The sequence below is a fragment of the Paramisgurnus dabryanus genome, chromosome 7, assembly GCF_030506205.2.
Source record: "Paramisgurnus dabryanus chromosome 7, PD_genome_1.1, whole genome shotgun sequence".
NCBI lineage: Eukaryota > Metazoa > Chordata > Actinopteri > Cypriniformes > Cobitidae > Paramisgurnus > Paramisgurnus dabryanus.
The window spans coordinates 18575446-18593385 of record NC_133343.1 but is presented as its reverse complement, the minus strand read 5'-3'; the positions used below and the strand labels follow the sequence as shown (position 1 = coordinate 18593385).

Here is a 17940-nt window from a genome sequence, read left to right as displayed (position 1 = left end):
TCAATTTGGCTAAATAAGATGTGATTCACAGTATGACTTATAAGGCAATATAATGATTAGCAAATAATATCAACGGAGGAACATCAATAAATAGCTTTTGTTCATTGCCTCTCTGGTAACGTTTTAGCCTTTGATCTATTCAGGATGAGAGCGGGATACTGTAGACATGTCTTACTTTATTTCATTCATTAACAATAAAGGAAAATAAGAATATCTGGTTTGTGATCACTGACGACACACACAGGATTTAACCTAATGCTCCCTATTCTATTTCTCAACCACATCAATAAAACGTTGTGAGAACACAACCACTCAATGAAAACTTTCCCACATGAAATCATAACAAAGGTTATAGATGACGCAGATATAAAGACGTCCAGAAAGTAAAACACTTGCGATTAGGACATATGTTCAAAATCCTTCTGGATGAAAGCAATAAGAATAGTGCCTGCCAGTTCTCTCCAAGGCAGTCTGAGAACACATTTGATTCCACACACATTCAAAAATGAATCCTTTCCAAGTCTAACAGTTGCGAGACAATATGTTCCAATGGGCGTACTGCAACTAAGGAGGTGCGGCTATGAGACAGAACAACAAATCCGATTACTAAGCTCAAACTTGTGAATCGTTTCCCATTGAGACTGCATGGGATCACCAGAATGCATGGTAATCCTAACTAAAGGTCAATGCAGCTTTTGATAAATCAATGGCTAATGACATCAAATACTGATGTGTAACTCTTTCTTAAGACTTTCAGAGTTTTGGTATTTGCTGTTAAACTCACACACAGATGCTTTTGATGAGACCACCCCAGCCAAACTTTAGATATGTGATGAAGAGAGAGACAGAAAGAAAATATACAGAGGAAAGGGAAGTGTCTGCTGGCAGGTGCTGGCAACATGGTGTAAGAAATAAGGACTTCCTGCCAAGTAGATGATTTGGGTCAGTAGGTAATTGCTTTCCTGGATCACAGAGGGCTCTGTGGCAATTAATCCCGGCTGTGAGCCACGTGAGCGGGGGAACACGTTCGCACTGCGGAGGCAACTGTGGCCAGAGAGAGGACCTGTCTGTTCCAGCCAAAAATTTGAGCAGTATTACTGTCTTTAAAAGAGCCTCTGCCAAAATACATTACAAGAGGATGCAACAATTGCAGTGGAAGTGCAGAGCAGGTGCATAAAATCTGAAACATTTCTTCAAGTGAGGTTTGGGGAAGTGAGCAAGACCTGAAAATAAATTTAGCTAAGAATTATCTGCACAAGATACTGTAAAGCAGGGCTGGTGTCAGGTGAAAGAGAGGGATCCTGTGAATTCTAGCAAAGGCAACAGATCCAAAATAATTCATTACTAAATTCTGTTTTTTACATGTGAATGTTATCTCTTAAATGGCCTTTAACAGAACATTGATTATGACTTCCCATTTGTGAAGTGACAGCACTGCTCTGCAATAAAAAGGTTTTTAACTTAGCATGACTCCACAAAATGAACAGTACACTTTTTCTTTTCCATGAAAAACACCTTTTTTCACTTTCTACTTTCACAAAGTTTTGAGAAAGACCCCTACCAAGTTCAATGGCAAGCCAATAATGGACAGTGAATTAGTTTAAATGCCAGCAATGCCAACTCAAAAGGGATTTTTTTATTCTGTACAGACCTCAGAACACTTTTCTCATTTATTTAATACCTCATTATAGCTTTTTCTCCTTTCTTTCTGGCACCACTCTTTTTAATTTTGTACTTTCTTTTGTGATAATAACACTTTCTATTAGCATTGCACTTTAAGAGGCGTTTGAATCTATCTAAAGATTAGAGACTTTTAGAAACTGAAAGCTAAGTGTAAAAAGAGATTGCCGTGGCAGATACTTATTCTGTAAATCTCTGAATTTTTGAACACAGATCTAAAACAAAACAAGATAATAAGAAACAAATTGGTTTTCTTGCATGACAAGAATACATCTGTCCTTAAAAAGCAAACAAATGAAGCCTAAATAAAAAGAAGAAAAACATCTGATGACCTCGAAGCCAATCTATGACTAAGTGGATGGATATAAACATAAAATATAGTGAAGCATATATCTTATGCCAGGAGAAATAAGTACAGAGTTGCTTTTGTTCATGTGGAAAAGCATGATATGCATGACTGAACATTAAAATAAAACAAACAACATGTATGTCTGTCTGCCGTCTAAAACATAATTACCATACACAGTTTAAATATTGTTTCTTTTCACATAAAAGAGATCAAAATATTAATGACTGATCCTGCACTACTTTTGTCTGATTAAATGTTCTCTAGATTAAAAATTTATATCCTCCTAAGTACTGCGCAATTTTACAAAAGATTAGCCTGTCCAAAAGATCACTGGGTGTCTCATTTGTCATTTTTTGATTTAGAGGGAATATGCCCTTTTCCCATGACCACAAAGTGAAATACTACCAGACAGTGTGTGTGACATCATCAAAGCATATAGGACCACAGTGACTTAGGGTGTTGGGACAGAGCCTTACACAAAGCAATTGATGAAATTCAGAGCAATTGTTGAAATAAGCTTGCATGACTTTCACCTGCATGCTTGCAAAAGCCACTTTCATATTAGTAATCACAGCCTTAAGAAGTCAGGACCAATGGAAATACATTGTGCTCAGTACATTTCACATTAGACCAATACGCGGACTCGCAAAGAGTTAGCAGTCTCTTGTGGCTTTTCAAACACATTCGACCGCATGCGCGTCCACACCACAGAAGCAATCTGGTTGAATAAATATTTGACTTCCTCTGAATTTGGTCGAAAGTGGACGAGTTCAAAATGTAGACCCTGTTCAAACCTGTATTTAGCATCATCCACTTGTGATCCGATCAACCAAAATGCATCTAAATACCAGGTGTAAAGAGAGCTTAAGTTAAACCACTCCAGGATCGTTCACACATTACCATTGTGAGGCCTAAAAAATAAAATCTTAAATTAAAGCTCTTGAACAGCCAAAAATCACAAACACACACACAAATATGTTTTCACATTTTTCCAGCAACTACATCCAAAGCAGAGATTTAACTACTTTGGTTAGCTCCAAAAAGCTCCATATTTGTGATATAATCCTGAAAATGTTGTCCAAAAAAGGGAAGATGCTCACTGATCCATGCTAAATCCAATAAAGCAGAGGAATAACTGGCCCAGTGCTGGGGCAGAAATGAATACAACCGTTACACTGACTGCCTCTCTCAGTAAGCTATCACTTAACAGGCCAACATCTACCTCTCCTCTGAGGCCATGATCTAGGCTTTTGGGTAGCATTTTTCACCTCATTACTTTAAGCCAACAAGCCTCATAACTGTTGCAATGACATCTGCTAGTCTGGCACATGCAACCTTTTAAGCTGGGCTCCATTAACAGCGTGTCAGAAGAAATTAATCTACCATTGACCTCTGATCCCAAGAGCCCATGGGGTTTGAAAGATAATGCCTTTTTTGGCAGATCACAGAATCTATATGTGATGACATGAATGTTTGATATTGGCACTTTTATATGTTTAAAGGGGTCCTAGTCCTTCGGGTGATCTAGAAAATGCTAGATTTTTCAAAAACCTTTTTCTTTTACATATTTCACATTATTGCAGCACCTCTCTTCTTAGTACAGTATGTCTCCTCCTAGTCTGGTTAAGGTTGCCTAGTCTGTTACAATTGGCCACCAGCTGTTTTACAAATGCCTGCCCTATATCATAACTCATATCTTCAGCTTCTTTGGTGTAAAGTCTAAGAACAGATCACTTTTGTCTCATCAATTCAAGCACCAGCTTGAACAGTCACCAACTTTGCAAACATGACTTATACCTTATACGGGATGTTCAAAGTGGTTTTATAGGCAAATATTTATTGACAGACCTAAGGGTTACAAAAGTGAGCGCGCAACTTAACCATGCCTCGTTCCCTTTATTTGTGTATACTATAGAAATTATTTAAATGAGGGACATTTTTACATTTGACCTTTTAAAAAAATTATTTTAGGAGATGCATTTTAACTGTAACATTAAGAAATGCTTAATTAAACTCACACTAGAAGACAGATTTTGCCACCACCCTAATCCTAAAAACTACAGATTGCTGCCACAGTTTTCCAAAAACACAGAAAAAGCCTTGACTTCCCGTCGTAGCGCTAAGTGGAAAATAATTGCTTAGACTTTGTAAATAAAGGAATTGCACATTAAAATAGAAAGCTATTAAACCCTTAGTCTTCTCATAAGCAGATAATCACCCACCTATTTACTATAGCTTCACTTTCCTGCAATCTGCTTCAGCTTCTAATTGCTCTTGTTAATCAAACCTAAAGTTTATTTGCTGTCAATTTTATTTTTCTTAGATTGACAACACTATGAAAACAAACACTAGATATCAAAACGTCTTGACAAATTAAGCCAACAATGAGAAGTGAGAGCAAATTCAAATCTTAATCCAGATTACTGAGACTGAGATTCTCAATGCAGCATTAAAGTCCACATGAAATCAGATGGAGTATTGCAGTGTTTATTATAAACAATTTATCATTGTCAGTATTATGCAAGTAAATTTTTATTATAATGCATGTGCCCTCATAAACTTTAATCAAAATCTGAAAATGTAGTACTTTTGCCCACTTATGACAATCCTTCTCTAACGTCAGATAGGTGGCTTGGACCCGCCCCTCCAACTGTCAGTCTATATAGAATTATATTTTGAATAAAAATATTTTCCTTGTGTGATATTCCGTTTCACCCGGAAATACATCACAACACGGAAACAAAGTTGGCCGCAAATTACTCTTGGCGAGGACTTTAAAGATTGTGCAACCCTGTTTATGTGTACCATAAACAAAATACTTTTATTAATTTTTATTAAACATTTGTAATAATATTTCTAAAAAACACACAACAATAACATAATTTTTTATTTTAAAAACAAAAGTATCAAGAAAGTAAAAAAAAAGATCCATTTAAATTTCTATTTAACTCTTTCTCTGCCATTGACGGGTTTTTCCGGCAATCCCTAATTTTGCTATCATTACCTAACTTATAAAACCCGGAAGTATGCCCTTAGGGCAAACAATTCAAACTGCGTGTATGTTTTGATGATCGCTCTGAATCTGATATCTATCAAAAGTCCTTCACAAAAACGCAATTATCTCACCTTTATGCTCAAAATTGTGTATTTTAGAAGAATCCTACCCGTTCTTTCATTTGATATATTGTATGTTATATATTTAAAGAAGAAACTTTTTCTGAAAGGCATTAAACCTGGCGGAGAAAGAGTTAACGTAAGCAGTCAGAATAATTAAAAATAAAATGTAGGTGTTAACCATAACCCAACAAAACGAGTCGACATACAAGTGGGGGCATAAAGCAGTAAAACAGAAGTTAAGAGTCTTTGATAAGCAACAGGACGATTATTCACAAACAGTAAAATGTCTTGACTAATGCTAAGTGCTCCGGCTGGTCCCTGCACAGCTTCCAAACTGAATGAAGACAAGTGTTGGGGAGCTAGCTGTTAACTTTGCCTGGAGCCAAGAGGGGCTGGATATGAAGACTTTCAATACTGGTGAGCGACAGAATGTAATGAGATTATCACACCGTTCTATCATTAAAGTCGGGTAAATCATTCCTTACGGCTACGTAGAATCCCATTAAGGTCTACCTTTCCCTGCCACAGTTATGCCGTGGTACTGGAGGAATGTGAAGGTGTAATCTGCTAGGGAGTACTGAATTAAAAGTGTTAGTGTACTAATGGTCAGTCGCGAAGAAGGCATGGTACAGTGTTCTTGGATGTTCTTTTTTGGAAAAATATCGACTTTTATTTTTTGTTAAAGCGGTCGTTTTACGCGATCCCATTTTTCAAATTTAATTTGTTGTCTGAGGTTTAGGGCTGTAACGATTAATCGTGCAAATGCGCGTTTTCTCAATGAATAAATTTTAATGAATTACGGTGAAATCCTGGCACATCCCAAAGCCAGGGGGCGCTCTCGTGCAGAAACTTCCTTTGTGCCACAGAAGAAGTAGCATTACAAACGCTGTTCCAGGAAATGTCTACAGGAACATTTATAACGCTGTTCTTCAAATTGTTTCAGGTATTTTCATGATAGTAAAGAATATTTTGAATGATTTTGTTTAATAAGTGTGTCTTTTTTAAATGCACGTTATAAACGACTCCGACTCGTAATGATTTTAGATTGATAAGGACTTCCTACTGACCAGCAACCATATCACCCTGTAGCCCAAGACAGCTTGCCCACTGAAGCTAAGCAGGGTTGAGCCTGGTCAGTACTTGGATGGGAGACCACCTGGGAAAACCAGGTTGCTGCTGGTAGAGGTGTTAGTGAGACCAGTAGGGGGTGCTCACCCTGTGGTCTGTGTGGGTCCTAACACCCCAGTATAGTGATGGGGACACTATACTGTCAAAAAGCACCGTCTTTCGGATGAGATGTTAAACCAAGGTCCTGACTCTCTGTGGTCATTACAAATCCCAGGATGTCATTCGAAAAATTTGGCATCCTTGCCCATTGGCCTACTAATCATCCCCATATCTACTTATTGGCTATATCACTAGGTCTCCTCTCCACTTATAAGCTGGTGTATGACGGCCGTTCTGGCGCAATATGGCTGCCGTCGCATCATCCAGGTGGATGCTGCACATTGGTGGTGGTCGAGGAGATTCCCCCATTCATATGTAAATCGCTTTGAGTACTGAGAAAAGCGCTATATAAGTGTAACGAATTATTACTGACCAAATGCCGTAGTAGACGCACAAGCTGTGCATGAAACACAGAATCGCAGCCTTGCGATTCAACATCGATTTCAGACGTACTGAGGTTGCTGTTAGAGCATAAATAATGCCTGCAAAATATTAAAGCTCAAAGTTCAATGCAAAGCGATATATTTTCTTCAACAGAATTTGCTTTTCAGGGACTACAGAGAACGGCCGGTTTGGACTGCAGCCCTACTTCCTGGATATATGACGTCAATATAAAAGTTTTTGTCTATCCTTGTCTAGCCCACAGCAATACGCCAGTCGCCAGTTAGGCTAAGCTACCGTCGAATCACAACACAGTAAACCAGCTAAACAATCAGAACTCATTACGTACTGTAGACATACGCCCCGGCCCATTTTGAGAACAGTGAAAACAGCGGTGTAGAGATAAGTTGTGTGAATAATACAGCGTGTTTTAACACACGCAGCATGAACACATGTTCTATTGTGCACCGTAAACACAATCAAAGCTTCGAAAACACATGGAAAACCTGACATTTACTATGCAATTCTGTTAAGAGTAAGTTTCCTCTCCCTTTAATGTGATGAAGTTCCAATAACTTAATGTATAGTGTTACTTTTAAGCAGGAAACTATTTAACTTTTTATTAAAATTGATTAAAATAGCATTAATAAGTCAGTACATAATTGGTGTTGAAACCACATTCTTGCCTTAATCACCAAGTTACAACAGTAAGTCTATAATAATATTTTTTTTATTCAGAGCTGTCAGGTCCGATTTGGTGAGAAAATTTTAAACGTCAGTTATTTGTCCTTGCTGGTTTACGTCATGTTCATTACAAAACGAAGGCCTGGAGGCAGATATGCTACTTGTTTGCTCAGACAAGTACTGTAAACCTATCAATCTGCTCAGATTCACTATATAAACTACTGGAAGTATACTCATGAGATGTTAAATAATGCAAGACCAGAGGTTTTAGGTGTAATGGTGAAATGCCAAATTATTATACAATTTCAATTCAAAGGTAAATCAACATCTCTCGACAGCCACAACAAACAGAAAAACACCAGATACACTCTGTTCATAGTGATTACTCAAGCAGGTTATGTCATGGCAATGGGGCAATTTTAAATGCAATCTTGTTGTTGTACTGAATAATAACACGTTTTATAAAACAGGGCGGGCTAATGGATGCTTTACTTTGATGGTTGAGAAATGTTCCACAAGTATGCATTGCTTTTCCATAAAAATGCACACCTGACCTGACTTGTCAAATGTCTTATGTCTCCTTTGAATTATTTGAAAAGTTATTGTGTCGCATAACCACACTGGGTGTGCATTATTTCGAAATAATTCAACGGCTTGTCGTCATTTATTCCTTAAATATTTTCTTCACCAAAACTGGTAAAAATTACAAAGCTGCATGTCACCAAACAAACAGAGCACAGAAGAAAACTAAAGTGTGCCAGTGCGGTTACAAGAAATATTATAACTTTCATCACAGTGCATGGTCATTAAATAAATATTCATACTGCATTGATCTTTATATAAATACATAGTATAAAAAAGTTTGTGTTGAAGCTAACATAGTGGTGTGTGTGACATTAAACGGTCTATAGAATGTGGTAAGAAAAACACACGGCTCTGCCTGCACACAACCATTTATGTTTTATGTAAATAAACTGTGTCCAAACCATACATTTGAGGACTTTCAAGTATTTGAGCTTTACTGCCTTTAAAGGGAATCTCTGTAGTTCTTCATCCATTAAGTAATACACTCCAGAAACATATCCAGATATGTCTGCAGCCTGTAAAGACTTTAGCAGACTGAAAACGCACCAAACAATGCCATTGGAGGAAGTTGGATAGATCACTCACCACTATGAAACTATGAAAACTGTCACATAACCATACAAGAGATATGTGACGATGTGATGAGCAAGACATAAAGCAAATCACAATGAAATATCCAATTATACTTAAAAAGGAAAAGCTGGTCTAACACATAAAAAAAAAACACAGCATTTTTGTCAAATCATCATATATTTTTAAGTTACTTTAACTTAAAAAATTAAGATAAACAATATTAACTTGATTTTATAAGTTATGTCAACTTATCACAAGCCAAAACATTAAAAAAGTTTGTTGAATTGACTTGCAAAACCAATTAGTTTTAACTTCATACTGTATTTTTTTTACAGTGTAGGCACAGAAGGACAATTATTTTTATCCAATGAGGAACTGTCCTTACATTGGACTAAAAACTATACTGTTCTTTATTTATTTACAAGTAAAGCAGGAACAAGTCCATCTGCCCATTGTCAAGTAATGCTCACAAATAAGTACCTTTATATAAACTGCAAACCATATGAGTCAGAATATGAAGAACAGAATGAATGAACAAACGCTTCAATAATGAGACAAAAATCATTCAACAAAATGTCATATTTCTAATAAATGCCTATCTAAGATAATGTCTCTAGAAATTGAAGGCCACAAATAGCAGCCTTGCAAACTCTTGCTTTAAAGATACACTTCCCCAAGATACAGCAGAACAGCAATTATAAACAAGAGCACAAGCATGCACCAAGGTTAATATCCATACAATGCATGTCCGGAGAGGAGAGGAGAGGAGAGGAGAGGAGAGGAGAGGAGAGGAGAGGAGAGGAGAGGAGAGAGGATACTTACAGCATCCCGTGTTTAAATGCACTAAAGAGAAGCCCTCCGTTAATAGGAGTTTAGTGAGGAGGACCCAAAGCCAGGCCCTTATGCTGTTAAAATGACTCACAGTCTTGCTTCCTACTCAGTCACTGGGAGGTAAACATTTCCAAATATGGGAATAAAAAAATAGGCAAAAGATTAGGGGCAAAATTTCATTCGACTTGCTTTTTGGTCAGGAATGCCACTGTTTTACTGGCCAGAGTCACATAGAAGCCAAGTTTGTGGTTCTTACTATTTGGAGAATAACAATAATAATTGTTGAGAGATGTTTAAGAAAGGGGGCTAGACGCCTAACATTGACCTCTTAGAACAAGACAAACCAGTGAAACAGTATCTAAAAGCACTCGCTGCTGGGAGTATGGTTGAACTAGAAGATCCATATAAAGCATTATGCTACCATTAAAAATATTCAGGGCACATCAATAAAACACGTACCACACCAGACTCAAATACACAAGTCTAAATGGTATATATATATTATATATATATATAGTCTTCTTGCTTTGGCTTTTTTCTTTTCTGACAAACTATTCCATCAAGATATCTCAAATCTCCTATGTTTTGCCTTAACATTGAGCAAAGGAACATAACAGTTTTCTTTGACTGATACAATGTACCAAACACAGTGCAGGGAATGCCCAAACATGGAAAGTTGGGAGGCGCTCATCAATCTATCTGGGCACGCTCAGTACAATACTTATACAGCTTATCATTGAACAAAAACATTTCTCTAATACTTAGATATTTACACCGAGAAAACCCCTGCTTTATAAAGATCAAAAGATCTAACCTCCTGCAGGATAGTATTTACCGAGATACATGTGTCAATACCAATGCGAAATGCCACTAACAATATACAATAACAATACATTATACATTCACCTAAAGGATTATTAAGAACACCTGTTTAATTTCTCATTAACGCAATTATCTAATCAACCAATCACATGGCAGTTGCTTTAATGCATTTAGGGGTGTGGTCCTGGTCAAGACAATCACCTGAACTACAAACTGAATGTCAGAATGGGAAAGAAAAGTGATTTAAGCTATTTTGAGCGTGGCATGGTTGTTGGTTCCAGACGGGCCAGACTGAGTATTTCACAATCTGCTCAGTTACTGGGATTTTCACGCACAACCATTTTTAGGGTTTACAATGAATGGTGTAAAAAGGGAAAAACATCCAGTATGTGGCAGTCCTGTGGGTGAAAATGCCTTGCTGATGCTAGAAGTAAGAGGAGAATAACCACTCGTTACAACCGAGGTATGCAGCAAAGCAGTTGTGAAGCCACAACACGCACAACCTTGAGGCGGATGGGCTACAACAGCAGAAGACCCCACCGGGTACCACTCATTTCAACTACAAATAGAAAAAAAGAGGCTAAAATTTGCACGAGCTCACCAAAATTGGACAGTTGAAGACTGGAAAAATGTTGCCCGGTCTGATGAGTCTCAATTTCTTCAGACATTCAGATGGTAGAGTCAGAATTTGGGGAAAACCGAATGAGAACATGGATCCATCATGCCTTGTTACCACTGTGCAGGCTGCTGGTGGTGGTGTAAATGTGTGGGGGATGTTTTCTGGGCACACTTTAGGCCCCTTAGTGCCAATTGAGCATCATTTAAATGTAACAGCCTACCTGAGCATTGTTTCTGACCATGTCCATCCCTTACTGACCACCATGTACCCAACTTTCAGCAGGATAATGCACCATGTCAAAAAGCTTGAATCAATTTAAATTGTTCAATTTAAAGTTCACTATACTAGAATGTCACCAGATCTCAACCCAATAGAGCATATTTGGGATGTGGTGGAAAGGGAGCTTTGTGCTCTGGATGTGAATCCCACAAATCTCCATCAACTGCAAGATGCTATCCTATCAATATGGGCCAACATTTCTAAAGAATGCTTTCAGCACCTTGTTGAATCAATGCCAAGTAGAATTAAGGCAGTTCTGAAGGCGAAGAGGGGTCAAACACAGTATTAGTATGGTGTTCCTAATAATCCTTTTGGTGAGTGTATATATATATATATATACAAGTGTCGGGGTAGAGTGAATCAGAATAAGTACACAGTTACTTACATTATTTAAAATTTCTTTGTGGGTAAATATCTATATTGAAATTCTAACTGTGAATCTCAAGGGCTTCTTCAAGATCAGCTAAGCATTATTGCTATGCCCAAAGCTTAAAGACTGTCTATCTATATCACATCAACAGCCCATTTTCCTGCATGAAACTTTCCGACAGGGACCTTTATTATACCTGTGAGTGAACTTGTACACTCTAAAAAAACAAACGGTGCTATATAGCACCAAAACAATTGCTTTGGATCGTAACGATAGAAGAACCATTTTAGTGCCATATAGCACCGGTGAAGAACCAGTGAAGCACCAGTGAAGCACCAGTGAAGCACCAGTGTAGAACCATATAGGGGCCATATAGCACCACATATGGTTCTACATAGCACTATATGGTTCTACACAGGTGCTTCACTGGTGCTTCACTGGTTCTTCACCGGTGCTATATGGCACTAAAAATGGTTCTTCTATCGTTACGATCCAAAGCAACTGTTTTGGTGCTATATAGCACCGTTTGTTTTTTAGAGTGTACAGCATGATGATTATTATAATTATCAGCTACAGGGTAAGAATACACAGTGTTTTAAAGAGCAGATTGCGTCCATCTGACAGATTCTTGAAAAGTGATAAGCAACAGCTGTGAGTTTTGTTAATATGGCACAAGATGAGATCACATCTGACCCTATGAAACAGGCATTATATTAACTAAGAATTTGTTTATTTGGTTTAACATATAAAAGGCACAGAGGGTCATTCATGAGAAGATTTTTTCCAGCCATGTATCATCGCTTTGCAGAGCTTAATTATAATGGAAAAAAACTAGGTTACATTCATAGATGAATAAACACTGCATGTATTCCTCAAATCATAAAATTAATCTCACCAAGTACCTTACATAAAGAGCAGAGCTCTGTGAAATCACAATCATAAAGATAGCGTAATTAAAACATATTCAAGCCTTGAATATCTAATCTTTTACTCTTTGTTTATACAAAACAGAAATCAAGTCACACAAAGTGATTGATGATGAGCGCTAGGCTGATATTTTGTGCAGCTATATTACAAGGGGAGAAAGAAATTTGGGAGTTTCGATGTGGTTTCGCTTTAAAGAAACACTAAAATAGCCTTTTATGTCTGAAACCACAGAGGGGGTTTTAGAAGTAATAATAACCCATTTACAGGAGGTTAAACAGTGTCAAAGAGAGAGACTTCAGGTGATTAAAGATGCATAATTTACTTTGGCCCTGTTCTCCCTCTGAGGAGAGCTGGCCAATCCAACCCTACAACACTTCCCTCTGTGAAACCGGGAGAACACATTTCCAGCAGGGGGATTAGGGGCGTAATAACATACAGTATATTTCTAGATGTACACACTCTTAATACATGATGTTATAATTAAAGGAGTAGTTCACCTACATATGACAATTCTTTCATAATGTGCTTGCCCTCATGCCATTCAACATGAATATGACGGTTACTTCAGTTAAACACAAACTAATAATTTTAGATTGAAATGTTATCATGTTAATCTGTAAGGGAGCCAACATGGCAAAGCTAAAAAGGCATCAATTATTAAAGTATTTTAATAGTATGACTCCACTGGGTTAACATTTGTCTTCTAAAGTAAAACAGTATATGCTTGCAAGAGAAAATGTTGCATCTCTAATAGTTGTCATATGTGCGTTTCGTCATAATAAGTCACACAAGAACCAATGAGATTCAGTGCCGCCATATTTGAAATTCCCATGCTAATCTGTACGTTTCCATGGATACGCAACATATCGACTTTAGGGAAGTAGTGCCACTGGGCGGCCATCTTTGCAACACCAGTCCAGGCAATTATTTTAGTCATACAAGACTAAAGTCCTATTAACACTTGTCAACATTTGAAGTCGATCAGAAAATGTAATTGAAATTTAATTTAATTGAAACAGAACGGGTACTGTTCAAAATTTTTATACTGAAATACGGATATCTCTTTGTTAGAAGACATTACTTGATGATTAAATGATAGTGGCTCAGTGGGTAATACTGTTGCCTTACAGCAAGAAGCTCCCCGGTTCGAGCTATGTGTGGAGTTTGCATGTAGCATCCCGTACGCTAACAATTTTTAAAAGCCGACTGAGGGCTCATTTTTTACATCTTGCCTTTCAGCCGGAAGTGTGTTGAGTTGTCCGTTGTATGGTATGGTTATGTGTCTATATGGTGATATCGTTTTTTTAGTTTCTTACTAATTTACTAGCTTTGCTCGTGCTGTTTTTCTTCTTTTCTCCTTTTTCCTCTGTATATTGTACAGCACTTTGGTCAACACACTCTGTTGTTTTAGTAGTGCTTTATAAATGAATAAAATGAAATGAAATGAAATGTTCTCCCTGTCTCAGACAGTTTCCTCCCACAGGCCAAAAACATGCAGGTTAGGTGAACTGGAGATGCCAAATAGGGCTGTGCAAAAAATCGTTTCTACGATTCTCATGCGTGTTTCATCAGTAAAGCCGGTTCCTTGATTAGTATTAAATCACTATCAGCTGCTTTCAGATGGAGTGGCATTTACTACACAGAGCCGTAGTTTACAGAGAATCTAGGCAAAATCGTGTTTATAATCGAGGAAAATCGACTCCGATAACCTATGCGATTCTGCCTACTGTAGCTTCTTGGTGAACTATGGTTCTGTGTAGTAAAGGATGCTACATCTGAAAGCAGGTGATGGCAATTTACTTTTAATCACGGAACCTAGGGTGACCATACGTGCCATTCTTTCCCGACGCGTCCTGGCCAGGATTTCGGTGCGTCTTCCGGAAGCCATATTTGTTGATCGCATACGCCATTCAGTTAAAAACATAAGACATTACAATCGTAGTTTCATTCTTACCTTAAAATGTAACGACTGCTTTTATGTAATAATAATATTAATCCTCTATGACGTATGCGGTCGACAATTACGACTTCCGGAAGACGCTCCCGAAATCCTGTCCAGGATTCGTCCGGGAAGAATGGCACGTATGTTCACCCTAACAGAACCGGCTTTACTGATGACACACGCATGAGAATCGCAGCCGATTTTTTGCACAGCCCTAATGCCAAATTGCCCCTTCCCAGATGTGTGTGGATTAAAGGCAGGGTGCATGATTTTTGTAGCCTGACGTTGTCATACTCAATTCTAGTCAGAATTTGAGTCTGATACCGCTCCATTGAGCTATAATTATGAGGCGTGTCTCAACCGAAAAATGCCTCTGCACTCAATTGGATAGACCTACGACCAATCAGAGCAACGGAGTGTGACGTATGTTGAAATTACGTCTTTGCAGCCTGACCGAACTGCTAGTTATTTCGCTACAATGACACTAACATTGTGATTATACTGAGTTAGCGAATGTACATCAACACCTATTATGTTTACAACATTTCGTTTATATCACAACATGAAGTATTTACTAAGTCAAGGAGTAAGACTATCTCTTACCATTTGTACGTTAGGTGCACTTCATCCACGACGATACCCATTACGTTGGCTTGAAAATATTAAAGAGCATGTCCCTCCACTTATTCAGCAACTACGATTCCGAGCTTCCGAAAAGAAGCTGGCAACGATCGCTAATAATATCCATCTCGTCGTGCACGATGAGTTGCATCGCCGTGACAACGTTACCCATTTCAGTTGCGACCAACTTTTGTCGAATAGGAAGGACGGCAAAAACATCAACAAATGCCCTGCTCGCGTTTCTCTGTTCCGCTTTTAAAATCAATGCTCTGTCGATATCTTTTAGAACAGACTCAATGTCAGAATCCACACATCTGAACTCTACAGCGGCAGCCATTCAACACACGCGCTCTTTGGTGACGTGGTTCATTACGTTACTGTTGATTATCTGTCCATCATCGTATAAAGCCCGCCCTGACAATTTGATTGGTTCGAACAGCATTTGGTCTAGCATAGTAGCTCCTCAACGGAAAAACGCCAGACCAATCTTCCCGTTTTCAAAATCTTGTGGGCGGGGCTAAGATCGGCTGGCACCCAGGCTATGATTTTTGAGAAACACTTTGGAAAAGAGAGTCGGGCCGAGTACCAAAACACACTTACTATTTAAAAATTATTTGTTTGTGTTCAGCTGTATAAAGGCATATACATCTGAAATGGCATGAGTGATTAAATTATAAAAAAGATTAATATTTGGTTGAACTATTCCTGATATATCAGACGATATGTGATGTAGAGGCATTATCATCCAAATTAAAATGTATCAATATTGTGTAAAATTTAATTTCAGAAATGTTATATACATCTCATATGTTTGTGTACAATTTTGGAAATCTATACGTCATAATTATATTGCACTACTTTGTATATCTCCCAGTCAATAAATCATCTTTTACAAGAAAATAAGACCAAATAAATAAATCACAACAGCCAGAGGACATCAGAGATTGTCATAAGACAAACAAGTTACATTTCAAAAGCTTCAGATTTCTGAGCATCCACTATACAGATACACAGTAAACAGTGATGGGGCTACATGTCATTTTAGCATGTCAAAGAGTTAATTGTATATCAGAAAGTGCTTTGTATACAGTTTTAACAAACATGCTCAACTAATATATATATATTAATTAAATAATTTGCTTTTTATACACTATGCATTAACATCGATCACTCAGTTTCACTCTCTTTCACCTTAAACCTTATTCAAAATTTATACTCACACAGAAAATGAGTCTTTGATAAAATGTTTATAAAAACACAAATAAAGCGGACTAAAGGAAAGTTGAAGGTTTAAGGTTGATGCTTTTAAACTCTATTATAACCAAGACAGACTGCATTTAATTCACGTAAATCTCAATGCCACATCCAGCCATGATAATAATAGCACCACGCTCATGTTTTTAAATGTGTACGAACATGTCACAGTTGTCCTTCTTCTTACAGTATATGCTGGCTTAGTACTCAATGTTTTTATCTGCTCGCTCAGTGCTCCACCCCTTATATCTATCGCAGACTAAAACACTATGTGTCCTTTTTACGGCTGCAGGTGTCTATTTAGCCTTGTATGGTAATGTAGCAATCTGTCTTTCTCCTTGCAAGCACCTGAATGGGATGTGAATAAGCTTGATTACCCAGAGTTCAGAAAAGGATCAAAGTCACACAGCAGCTGAACTTTAAGTCGGCCGGCATTCCTCTGTGTCAACGAGCGCGGTGAGAAACGAGCAGAGGCCTGGTGTAAATCATAACCGTGAGGGTGGCTGCTGCATCATCCGTCTGGCGGCTTTGGTCCTGGCTGTTCCACACCACATCCTTTAGGACAGAGTCACTGTCCACCCATTTATCCTGCCTGCCTGTTTCCTGTGTACTTAACTACATAGATCTGTCCTCACTAGCTCTTGAAAGTTCAAGTACTGGAGTAGAAAATGAAGTGGAGGTGAGGCAATTTATCAATGGTAGCATTTCACCATCCAGGACAAATTTGTGTGTGCATTACACTTGATGAAGCACGGATATTTAGCTCAACACAAGAATTGTGTGTGTGTGATACTGCTTTTTTAAACAATTGATTATTCCCCAAGTTCTGTATCTTCATCTGATACAGGCTCAGACATAAGTTTACACACACACACAGAGCTATTAAAAAGAGCTGCTTTGTGAAACAGCCAATCAAAGCAGAGCTCAACATCATTATTCACGATGACCCTTTCAAATAAGGTAATAATATACAATTTCATTCTAAGGGCAAATCCTAGGGTTGTAAATGGACATGTAAAACCATCTTTGGATATTTTTTGCAGTTAATAAAGAGACACACCTTCTACGTGAATGTAGATATCAGAGAACAAATTAATATATTATTTCAATGCATTCTTCAGCACCTTGAAATATTCCTTCAGTTTTCCTACTAAAACATCTCAGGTTTACATACTATAAGTTGTTTAAAAAGTGAACTTCAACTTATCTCACATAAGATGACACAAAATGAGCAAGTACGGCCATTGGGCAAAAATAGGTGACGCTTATTACATGCTCACTTCTTTTGTTTTAATGACTTTTGTATGTTTGTTCACACAGCACTGAATTATGATGTGTTACCAAAGGCAACAAACAGAATGCATGGCTTCTGATCTTACAGTAACTTATAGTAATATGGTAAAGTCAATACTTATAGACACTCAATCTTAATGGCAAAAAGACACTGAGCATTGAGGACTCAAAGGATGGACTCGTCTTTAAACTTTAAGCTTCACTAGCCTGTCAAACATGTCTGCTCTTTAATTCCTGGTGTTGGGTTGAATGTAGTTAAGTTAAAACATTTTTTTTTTGGAGGTTGGGAAAAAATGACAGAGTTATTCAGTTTGATGCCTAAAGGGCCTTGATGTTATTGATTAGAGATTCATGTCAAAGCAGAATTTTGAATATCATCTTTGTAA

General features: G+C 37.7%; 1 protein-coding gene and 1 pseudogene across 2 annotated transcripts in view; one reads left to right on the top strand and one right to left on the bottom strand.

Annotated features, from left to right (window-relative positions):
- Nucleotides 1-17940, bottom strand: part of lpp (LIM domain containing preferred translocation partner in lipoma) — a 205225-nt gene that overhangs the window by 184986 nt on the left and 2299 nt on the right. The window contains exon 1 of one of the 2 annotated variants that reach the window (XM_065240761.2): nucleotides 9419-9462. The exons of the other annotated variant lie outside the window; for it this stretch is intronic. The gene's annotated coding sequence lies outside the window, so the exon portion shown is untranslated. Of the gene's footprint in view, nucleotides 1-9418; nucleotides 9463-17940 lie in introns of those variants that run through there. 2 annotated transcript variants of the gene reach the window in all.
- LOC135719106 (5S ribosomal RNA) lies at nucleotides 6212-6328 on the top strand (annotated as a pseudogene).